The following is an 11,340-nucleotide window of genomic DNA, read 5'->3' as shown; positions in this document are numbered from 1 at the left end:
GCACGTGTTCTATTGTTTAAGGCTGTCTGTGTGTTTTAGGACCCTAAAGCTAAGTCCCAGATTCCCGTGGACATAAATAGAAGCATGTATGTCTCTGCTGTTCTTGCCAGCTGCTGCTAACTGCTTATGTAAACTACAAGATTCTTTAGGATTTCCTTTTGGCAGGGAGGAGGGAACAAATATGATTCACAGGTGCCAGGGGTACTTTGGGTGCCTGTGTCTGAAATGAAGCCAGAAAATGCTGTTCAAGAATAAATAATGGAATGGCCTAATAAGTCTCACATACGTGAGTGCATGCTAACTGCACCCCGCCAGGCTCCACTGTGCATGGGATTCTCCAGGCAAGAAGGGAGGTTGCTGTGCCCTCCTCCAGAGGAACTTCCTGACCCAGGGATCAAACCCACATCTCTTACATCTACCCTGCATTGGCAGGTGGGTTCTTTACCACTAACACTACCTGGGAAGTCCAGTAAGTCTCACACATATATAATATTTTTTATTGAATTATATGAACACAGAAAATACTTGGAAGGAATGCCTAGTCTGTTAATAGTTGTTGAGGGGTATGGGAAAGGGAAGTTAAGGGAGGACAAATTAAAAGCTCTATGACTAAACGGAAAAAAAAAAAAAGACGTAATGATTGTGCTAGCTACCTATGGCTGTGTAACAAATTATGCCAAAATTTAGCAGCTTGGGACAACAGAAATTTATTATCACACAGTTCCTGCAGGTCAGGAGTCTGGGATGAGCTGAGTCATCTCAAAGTCTCATACAAGACTGCAGTTAAGGCATCACTGGGGCTGCAGGTTCTTCTGAAGGCTCGACTGGGGAAGGATCAACTTCAAAGCTCACATGTGTGGCTGTTGGCAGGACTCCTACAGGCTGTTGCTGTTACTGTTTAGTTCCTTGTAACATGAGCCGCTCTACTGGGCAATTCACAGCACAGCAACTGGCTTCCCTCAGAAGAAGCATGAGGGGGAGCCAGAGAGAAACCAGAGTTTTTTGGTAGCCTGATTGCAAAAGTAATATCCCATCACTTTGCCAAATTCTATTCCTTAGAAGATGTCCCTGAAGTCCAGCCCATAGTCAAGGGGACGGGATTCCACAAAGGCATGGATACTGGTGTGGGGTGGGTGTCACTCTAAAGATGTAAAAATTGGGGCTTAGACTCTACAGATGGACATCACCAGATGGTCGACACCAAAATCATATTGATTATATTCTTGGCAGCCAAAGATGGAGAAACTCTCTCTATACAGTCAGCAAGAACAAGACTGGGAGCTGACTGTGGCTCAGATCATAAAACTCCTTATTGCCAAATTCAGACTGAAATTGAACAAAGTGGAGAAAACCACTAGACCATTCAGGTATGACCTGAATCAAATCCCTTATGATTATACAGTGGAAGTGAGAAATAGACTTAAGGGACTAGATTTGATAGACAGAGTGCCTGATGAACTATGGACGGAGGTTCGTGACACTGTATAGGACATAGGAATCAAGACCATCCCCAAGAAAAATAAATGCAAAACAGCAAAATGGCTGTCTGAGGAGGCCTTACAAATAACTGTGAAAAGAAGGGAAGCGAAAAGCAAAGGAGAAAAGGAAAGATATACCCATTTGAATGCAGAGTTCCAAAGAATAGCAAGGAGAAATAAGAAAGCCTTCCTCAGTGATCAATGCAGAAAAGTAGAGGAAAACAACAGAAGGGGAAAGACTAGAGATCCCTTCAAGAAAATTAGAGATACTAAAGCAACATTTCATGCAAAGATGGGCTCAATAAATGACAGAAATGGTAGGGATCTAACAGAAGCAGAAGATATTAAGAAGAGGTGGCAAGAATACACAGTAGAACTGTACAAAAAAGATCTTCATGACCCAGATAATCATGATGGTGTGATCACTCACCTAGAGCCAGACATCCTGGAATGTGAAGTCAAGTGGGCCTTAGGAAGCATCACTATGAACAAAGCTAGTGGAGGTGATGGAATTCCAGTGGAGCTATTCCAAATCCTAAAAGATGATGCTGTGAAAGTGTTGCACTCAATATGCCAGCAAATTTGGAAAACTCAGCAGTGGCCACAGGACTGGAAAAGGTCAGTTTTCATTCCAATCCCTAAGAAAGGCAATGCCAAAGAATGCTCAAACTACCGCACAATTGCACTCATCTCACATGCTAGTAAAGTAATGCTCAAAATTCTCCAAGCCAGACTTCAGCAATACATGAACCGTGAACCTCCAGATGTTCAAGCTGGTTTTAGAAAAGGCAGAGGAACCAGAGATCAAATTGCCAACATCCGCTGGATCATGGAAAAAGCAAGAGAGTTCCAGAAAAACATCTATTTCTGCTTTATTGACTATGCCAAAGCCTTTGACTGTGTGGATCACAATAAACTGTGGAAAATTCTGAAAGAGATGGGAATACCAGACCACCTGATCTGCCTCTTGAGAAACCTATATGCAGGTCAGGAAGCAACAGTTAGAACTGGACATGGAACAACAGACTGGTTCCAAATAGGAAAAGGAGTATGTCAAGGCTGTATATTGTCGCTCTGCTTATTTAACTTATATGCAGAATACATCATGAGAAACGCTGGGCTGGAAGAAGCCCAAGCTGGAATCAAGATTGCCGAGAGAAATATCAATAACCTCAGATATGCAGATGACACCACCCTTATGGCAGAAAGTGAAGAGGAACTAAAGAGCCTCTTGATGTAAGTGAAAGAGGAGAGTGAAAAAGTTGGCTTAAAGCTCAACATTCAGAAAACTAAGATCATGGCATCTGGTCCCATCACTTCATGGCAAATAGATGGGGAAACAGTGGAATCAGTGGCTGACTTTATTTTTATGGGCTCCAAAATCACTGCAGATGGTGATTGCAGCCATGAATTTAAAAGACGCTTGCTCCTTGGAAGGAAAGTTATGACCAACCTAGACAGCATATTGAAAACCAGAGACAGTACTTTGCCAACAAAGGTCCGTCTAGTCAAGGCTATGGTTTTCCAGTGGTCATGTATGGATGTGAGAATTGGACTATAAAGAAAGCTGAGGACAGAAGAATTGATGCTTTTGAACTGTGGTGTTGGAGAAGACTCCTGAGAGTCCCTTGGACTTCAAGGAGATCCAACCAGTTCATCCTAAAGGAGATCAGTCCTGGGTGTTCATTGGAGGGACTGATGTTGAACCTGAAACTCCAATACTTTGGCCACCTGATGAGAAGAGCTGACTCGTCTGAAAAGACCCTGATGCTGGGAAAGATTGAGGGCAGGAGGAGAAGGGGACAACGGAGGATGAGATGGTTGGATGGCATCACCGACTCAAAGGACATGGGTTTGGGTGGACTCCGGGAGCTGGTGATGGACAGGGAGGCCTGGCGTGCTGCAGCTCATGGGTTCGCAAAGAGTCGGACACGACTGAGCTGCTGAACTGAACTGAGCTGGTGGCTCCGTGGTAAAGGATCCGCCTGCCAATGCAGGATGCAGGTTCGATAGAGCCGGGTAAGACCCCAGCACAGCGGAGCAGCTAAGTCTGTGTGTCACAGCTGTTGAGCCTGTGCTCTGGAGTCAGGATCCGCACTCCAGAAGACCGCATCCTGGAGCCCGGGGTCCGTAATCAGAGGAGCCCCCACCATGAGAAGCCCAAGTACCGCACCTGGAGAGCACTCACATAAGCAAAGATCCAGCAGAGCGAAAAACAAATAAATAAAATCATTTTTTTTTAAAGGTGTAAAAGTTGAAAATACACGTGGACAAAGAAAAGAAACCAGAAAAGCATTCTAGGGCAGCAGGAGGGCCCGGTTCACCCTGTTAAGAAGTTGACCTCGTTCCAAAGGGCAGCTCTCAGTTTCAGATGGGTGTGGGGGGGTGTGCATGTATGTGTATGTGTGTGACATGATCAGCTTTGTGCCTTAAATAGCTCAGTCTGTCAAGTCAGGAGATGTCAGAGATCTGAAGGAAGACAGAAGAAATAGCCATACGGGGGAAAATAGCATGCCTCTGGGCTTACGGGGAGTTGGAACAGCAGATTGTTTGCTTTTCATGATGAGTGTATCTCTATATACTGGTAGTCTTTTTCAAATCATATGTGCATATTACTTTTAGTTAAAAAGCTTTAATTTTATGTATTTATTTACTTTAATTTTGGCTGTGCTGAGTCTTCGTTGCTTTGCTCAGGCTTTCTCTAGTTGAGGCAAACGGGGGTCACTTTCTAGTTGCGGTGCTCGGGCTTCTCATGGTGGGGGCTTTTCTTGTTCCAGAGCATAGGCTCTGGGCACTTGGGCTCCAGTAGTTGTGACTTGTGGGCCCTAGAGCACGGGCTCAGAAGTCGTGGTGCACGGGGTTAGTTGCTCTGTGGCATGTGGAATCATCCCAAACCAGGGATCGAACCCATGTCCCCTGCAATGGCAGGTGGATTCTTCTGCACTGTACCACCATGAAAGTCCTTAAAAGACTTTTTAATTAAAAAAAAAAAAAAAAAGAAAGATGCTTGCAGAACAGAGGTTCATTTAGCAATAATGTAGTGTATTAGAGAGCAACTGCGGTAGTTAATTCTGTTGGGGGCGGGGGTGAGCTGTTTAACATTCCTGATATTGCTGGACCACTAAGGGCAGGGAAGAGGGACCGCAAGAAAGAGCCTAGAGCCGAAGAGCGGAGAACACTCTCTGCCAGACTAAGGCGCTTAGGCTTTATCCTGAGACCAATGGACAAAGTCAAAGAGCCTCTGAAGGATCTTAAGCAGCAGGTGACATAGCCATATTTGTATTTTGAATAACCACTGCAGGGCAGCAAATTTATTGGAATGAATAAGCCACAGACGATCCATCATGTCACACTCGCCTCCATCTTGCCCAGGCGAAACAAAATCACTTCTTTCCGGTGAAATCTCATTGTCTGCCCACAGTTGTCTGATTCTAACCTCCAAAGACTACAGCCCAGGAGTTCCAAGCAGCTGGATTTTGATCCGGCGGCAGCTTTGCTCTGTCATCAGTTTAAGCAAACACTCCTTCCACCTCCGCTGGCAATTCACAGATAGCACTTCTGAGATGGTCTGTGGAAAAGGATGTGGCTGCCCTGGGAAAATGTGTCTGTCTCCTGCCGGAGGAGACAAAGAGTGTTGAAATGGTGCCAAAGGACATCATCCACAAGGGAAGGTCAAACAGCCCTCAACGGTTCTCTTTTTGCAAGTCTAGTCTTTTTCCATTTTCACATTAGCGTCAGCCTTTCTTCTCCCCACTACACATCCCCCCGCCCCCGCCATGTCCTTTGGGGAGAGGTTAAATGATGCTTCTTAGGAATATTATGCACTTTATCAAAACTATGCGGTCTTTCTGCCTGGAGGGAAAAGGGTACAATGAACACACGCGGTGCCCACAGAGCAGAGCATATACCAGAAAAGAGTCCTGTGGCCTTTCCAGCAACCCCCTCCGTTCCCCTCTAATTCTCATGGCGGAGCGTATCAAAGCCAGCCTTTGATGTTTAATAAATATGCTCTGAATGAATGAGACTCTTAGAGTATTAAATCTGCGGTATAAACAGATATCATCGCAGAAAACCACATGCCAATTCCTCGATGTCACCTGTGTGGGACACCACTAAAGAGACAGAATATGTTATGCGAGAACCTCAGGATGAGTCCCCTGAGACAGGAAACCAGGGCCATGATCCCTACAAAAGACAGCCCCTGTGCCCCGAACAATAAGGCTGTATCTCTGCCCTGAGAAGGGAGAACACAGAACCCCGTGAACCCTGATGGCAGCTTCTCTGTGTAGAAATCCCCGTTTGCCCTTTCTATAATTAGGCCTGCTGAAGAATTGAACTTCATGATGTGCTTGGTTTAGACCTGTCACAAGCAACTTAAATTTTCTACAGAAGGAGACGTGAACCCATCTGGTGCTCTCTGTCGGGCAAGAAACTTTACAGTCTACAATGGAGGGTTAATTAACATCAGCCTGGAGTTTTCATTTCTGCAGGTGGGTAACTTAAGCATCACAAGCCTGGCAAGTTTATTTGCGGCTTAGGGGAACAAATCCGGAGGCTGATAACAACCACCCTCTTTAACTCAAAAACACCAACACAACGTCTCCTTAGTGAATGCGCGTTACCGGCTGCATGGTCATCACAAGCCTCGTGGTAAAAGGCTGCATTCCTAGTGGAGCAAAGCAAATCCTTTCAGTTAAAATATTAAACATCTCAGGAACCTCTCGCTCCTTTTCAGTAAACATTAAAGACAAGAGCTGTAATTACAAGAACACACATCAGATGGGCAGACTTAAACTTTAAAGGAGGTCTTTGACCCAACTGACTAAGTTTCCATGGGGGAAGTTTCTCCAACCTTCTCTTCCTTGCTATGCTATGCTATGCTAAGTCACTTCAGTTGTGTCCGACTCTGTGCGACCCCATAGACGGCAGCCCACCAGGCTCCCCCGTCCCTGGGATTCTCCAGGCAAGAACACTGGAGTGGGCTGCCATTTCCTTCTCCAATGCATGAAAGTGAGAAGTGAAAGTGAAGTCGCTCAGTTGTGTCTGACTCTTAGCAACCCCATGGATTGCAGACTAACAGGCTCCTCTGTCCATGGGATTTTCCAAGCAAGAGTACTGGAGTGGGGTGCCATTACCTTTCTCCAAAGGACAGTTTCAATGGAGCACTTTAAAATTGTACTTTAAAACTCTCTGCTGCTGCTTCTGCTAAGTTGCTTCAGTCGTGTCCAACTCTTTGCAACCCCATGAGTATAGTCCATGGAATTCTCGAGGCCAGAATACTGAAGTGGGTAGCCTTTCCCTTTTCCAGGGGATCTTCCCAACCCAGGGATGGAACCCAGGTCTCCTGCATTGCAGGTGGAAACAAACTAGTGGGTATAACAAATAGAGAACAAATTAGTGGTTACCAGTGGGGAGAGGAAAGTGGAGAGGGGCAAGATAAACTGAACTTTTCAAAAAAGCTTTCATTATATCAAGAAGCTTTATGTAAAGTGTTTACTAAAACACCACACAGAGAAAATTGAACAAATCGAAGTGTACATCTAGGTGAATTTTCATCAAATGAACATACCTAAATCAGGAAAGAGCATGTCCTCAGCACCTCAAAAGCCTGGCCCCTAACACTATAGATTAATTTTGTCTGCCTTTGAACTTTTTTTTTTTTGAACTTTATATAAATTGAATCACATAGAATTTATCACTTGTTTTTTTTTTTTTTGACTGCCTGCCCATGGCATGTGGAATCTTAGTTCCCCAACCGGGGATCAAACCCCTTGCATTGGAAACACAGATTCTTAACCACTGGACTGTCAGAGAAGTACCTATTTATTGCTATTTATGTTTGCTTTTTTAAACTGATCAGTGTATTTATAAAATATATAATATGTTGTTGCCTATAGTTGTAGACACTCTTCTAGCTGAATATACCACAGTTTATCCAGTCTACTGTAGATGGTCATTTGAGTTGTTTCCAGTTTTATACTGAAGGAGGAGACAGAACAGGCTCCCTCTTGAAAGCAGGACTCCCTCTTGAAAGCAGGACTCCATCCTGGGGCAGACTGTGGACTTTGAGCTCTATGCCCAGTATCTATGGAAATGACATACCAACTGGAAGACCAGGCCCCTGGAAGGAAGAGCCCCGGGGCTCCCCATTGCCTAAAAGAATACCCTAATTATCTGTGTAACCGAATAGAATCATACATTCTACTTTGCTTATTGGGGAATGACCACAAGCCTATTGATAACTGCCTATTGTCCACTGTTAACTACCTAGGTTTAAGGCATATGAATCATGGGTTAACTTTGGTAGTATCTTTCTTTCTCCTTTGTTCAGACTAGTTTCAAGGAACATTATACCCAGGGTATATAAGGTTTTCACAAAGGCTGGTCGGGGTCCTTGGCTAAGAGGAGACTCCGCCTTGGGCCCTCCGGTGTAATACACGGCACTGCGCCATCTACACTGTGCTGAGTGAGTCCGCTTCCCGGAACGCGAACGCGCGGCTACCGCAGCACTATGTGGAATAGCGCTGCTATAAGCACTCTTGGGGAGGTTACGTTTGCATTTCTATGGGTCTATACTTAGGGGTAAAATTACCAGCTTCTCATTTTATACATATGTGTGTGTATGTGTGTGTATGTTTAAACTCACCAATTCAAAGATAGATCTTTTTGCAGTTGCCTTATTTTTATTCGTATTTACTTCTATTTTTACTTACTACTCTACAGCACAGAACCAGGGTTGTGCTGAAGGTCACAAATGAGCCCCAAAATAAATGGATTAGGTTGTGCCTTTCTACCCAAGCAATGCTGAGGTGGTTCTCACACCAGACAAATGTCTCCTTGCCCTGAAGCTCCGGGCACACACAGGTATACATGGCTCTTCACTGTTTAGTCGCCAGGTCGTGTCTGACTCTGCAACCCCATGGACTGCAGCACTCCTGACTTCCCTGACCTTCTCTGTCTCCTGGAGTTTGCTCAGACTCCTGTCCATTGAGTTGGTGATGCCATACATACTTAGCTGCACCTACAAAAAACATTTTATATCTTTTCCAGGGCCTGTAAGGAGAATGTTACTGAATCCAAGCTCAGTCTGCTTGTCGAAGACTGACTGACCGAGAGACTAGGAGGCAAGGAATACAACTTTATTCAGAAAGCCAAATGACCAAGAAGAAGGCAGGCTAATGTCTCAAAATAACTGTGTCAGGGTTTAGATGCCAGGTTCTTTCACAGGACAGAGATGGGGAGGAGTTGAGGAAATAAGCCAGTCCATCCTAAAGGAAATCAGTCCTGCATATTCATTAGAAGGACTGATGATGAAGCTGAAACTCCAATACTTTGGCCACCTGATCCGAAGAACTGACTCCTTAGAAAAGACCCTGATGCTGGGAAAGATTGAAGGTGGGAGGAGAAGGGGAAAACAGAGGATGAGATGGTTGGATGGCATCACCGACTCAATGGACATGAGTTTGAGTAAACTCTGGGAGTTGGTGATGGACCAGGAGGCCTGGTGTGCTGCAGTTCATGGGTTCACAGAGAGTCAGACACGACTGAGAGACTGAACTGAACTGAGGAAATAAAGATAACTATCTTGCAAATATTTCCTAGAATGGACAACCTCAGGGAAGAGAAGTGTTAATCTCTTCAGGCAGATGGGCAGGGTTCCCTAAGGCAGGTCATTATATACAATTACAATAACAAAAGCAATGAAAAACAATGGTTAAACTCAAAGAAATAGATTCATCTTGGAGTCAGAATTGGTTCTTGGCTGCAACAAATAGAGGTACCTACTGTCACAGCTTCCCTGGTGGCTCAGATGGTAAAGCGTCTGTTTACAATGTGGGAGACGTGGGTTCCATCCCTGGGTAAGGAAGTTCCCTGGAGAAGGAAATGGCAACCCACTCCAGTACTCTTGCCTAGAAAATCCCATGGACGGAGGAGCCTGGTGTCCATGGGGTCTCAAAGAGTTGGACACGACTGAGCGACTTCACTTTGTCACAGCAATGTTTTTTTTTAATGGAAGCACAAAAAAATATACCTCCTTAGCTTAGGGAAGGCACAGGGTTTTCCAAGTGACTGAGATGGTAAAGAATCTGCCTGTAATGCAGATTCGAATCCGGGTTCGATCCCTAGGTTGGGAAGATCCCCTGGAGAGGGGAACCACAACCCATTCAACTATTCTTGCACGGAGAATCCCATGGACAAAGGAGCCTGGCAGGTTATAGTCCACGGGATCACAGAGTTGGACACGACTGAACGCTTTTAACACTTCCAATATTCTTGCCTGGGAAATCCTAAGGACAGAGGAGCCTGGCGAGCTACAGTCCATAGGGTCTCAAAGAATTGGACACAATTGAGTGACTGAGACAGAGCCAGAGAGATGGAAGCCTTGTTTGGATCCCAGTTTGAGTAACTGTAAAATAAGAGAACAGGGAAATTTTATATTGACTGAATAATAAATGATAATATGGAGTTAATGGTAATATTTTTAGTGGTGGTTAGTTGCTCAGTCGTGTCCGACTCTTTGCGATTCCATGGACTGTAGCCTGCCAGGCTCCTCTATCCATTGGATACTCCAGGCAAGAATACTGGAGCGGGTTGTCATGTCCTTCTCCAGAGGATCTTCCTGACCCAGGAATTGAATCCAGATCTCCTGCATTGCAGGCAGATTCTTTAGCAACTGAGCTACAAGGGAAGCTTGATAATTTTAGAGCTGAGAATAATATTTTTGCTTTAAAGTTGGGGGAATGGGGAGTATGAAGATATGCATAGGTGAATAAAATAACGACTGTTGATAATTGTTGAAGCTGCATGGGGTTCACTATATTATTTCATTATTATGTTTTTGAAAATTCCCGTGTTAAAAAAAAAGACAAGAAAAAAGAAATCAGCAGGAGTTCCTTTGACAACCATTCCTAACAGTCAGAATGGGTAACAGGGCTCTGCCACTGTCAAGCCGCGCAACTTTGGGCAAGCTGCTCCACTTCTCTGAGACTCAGTTCACTGTCTTTCAGGTGGGATTTCTCCTGGGGCCCTAACAAACCAGCAGGCGCTGTGAGAGCAGCTTAAGGGCACTGAGGGACAAGGACTCACCCACCAGGCCAATGTGAACTTTAACCTCAGTTCTGACACTGAGGCTTTTGAACTGTGGTGTTGAAGACTCTTGAGAGTTCCTTGGACAACAAGGAGATCCAACCAGTCCATCCTAAAGGAATCAGTCCTGAATGTTCACTGGAAGGACTGATGCTGAAGCTGAAACTCCAATACTTTGGCCACCTGATGCGAAGAACTGACTCCTTGGGAAAGACCCTGATGCTGGGAAAGATGGAAGGTGGGAGGAGAAGGGGATGACAGAGGATGAGATGGTTGGATGGCATCACCGACTCAATGGACATGAGTTTGAGTAAACTCTGGGAGTTGGTGATGGACAGGGAGGCCTGGTGTGCCGCAGTCCATGGGGTCGCAAACGGTCGGACACGACTGAGCGACTGAACTGAACTGACACCGCATACGACCTGGGACCCTCACAGCCCTTCCGTGCCTGTTTTCTTATCTATAAAAACGACATTCCTATCTCATTGGTGGGAAATTTAATTAACAAATGTAGAGAGTCTGGCACAATGGGGGTTACTCAATAAATATTCCCTCCTCAATGACGATTTCGCCAGAAGCAGCCAAGTTTCACACCCCTGACGTCCTTGAGAGGCCACCCGCAGACGCTGCGGGCAAAAGTCTGAACAAAGTACGCGCCGGCAGGGACGGCCACAGCGCCCTCGCGCGTCCAGCCGGGAAACCGCCTGAGTGACGGCCCCGCCCACCGGCGCCCGCGCCCGCTCAGAGGCTCCGCCCCGAAGTTGAGGCGTCGTGT

The sequence above is a fragment of the Bubalus bubalis genome, chromosome 2 (genome assembly GCF_019923935.1).
Source record: "Bubalus bubalis isolate 160015118507 breed Murrah chromosome 2, NDDB_SH_1, whole genome shotgun sequence".
Lineage (NCBI taxonomy): Eukaryota > Metazoa > Chordata > Mammalia > Artiodactyla > Bovidae > Bubalus > Bubalus bubalis.
The sequence above is the reverse complement of the archived record's forward strand: the minus strand, read 5'-3'. Positions refer to the sequence as shown.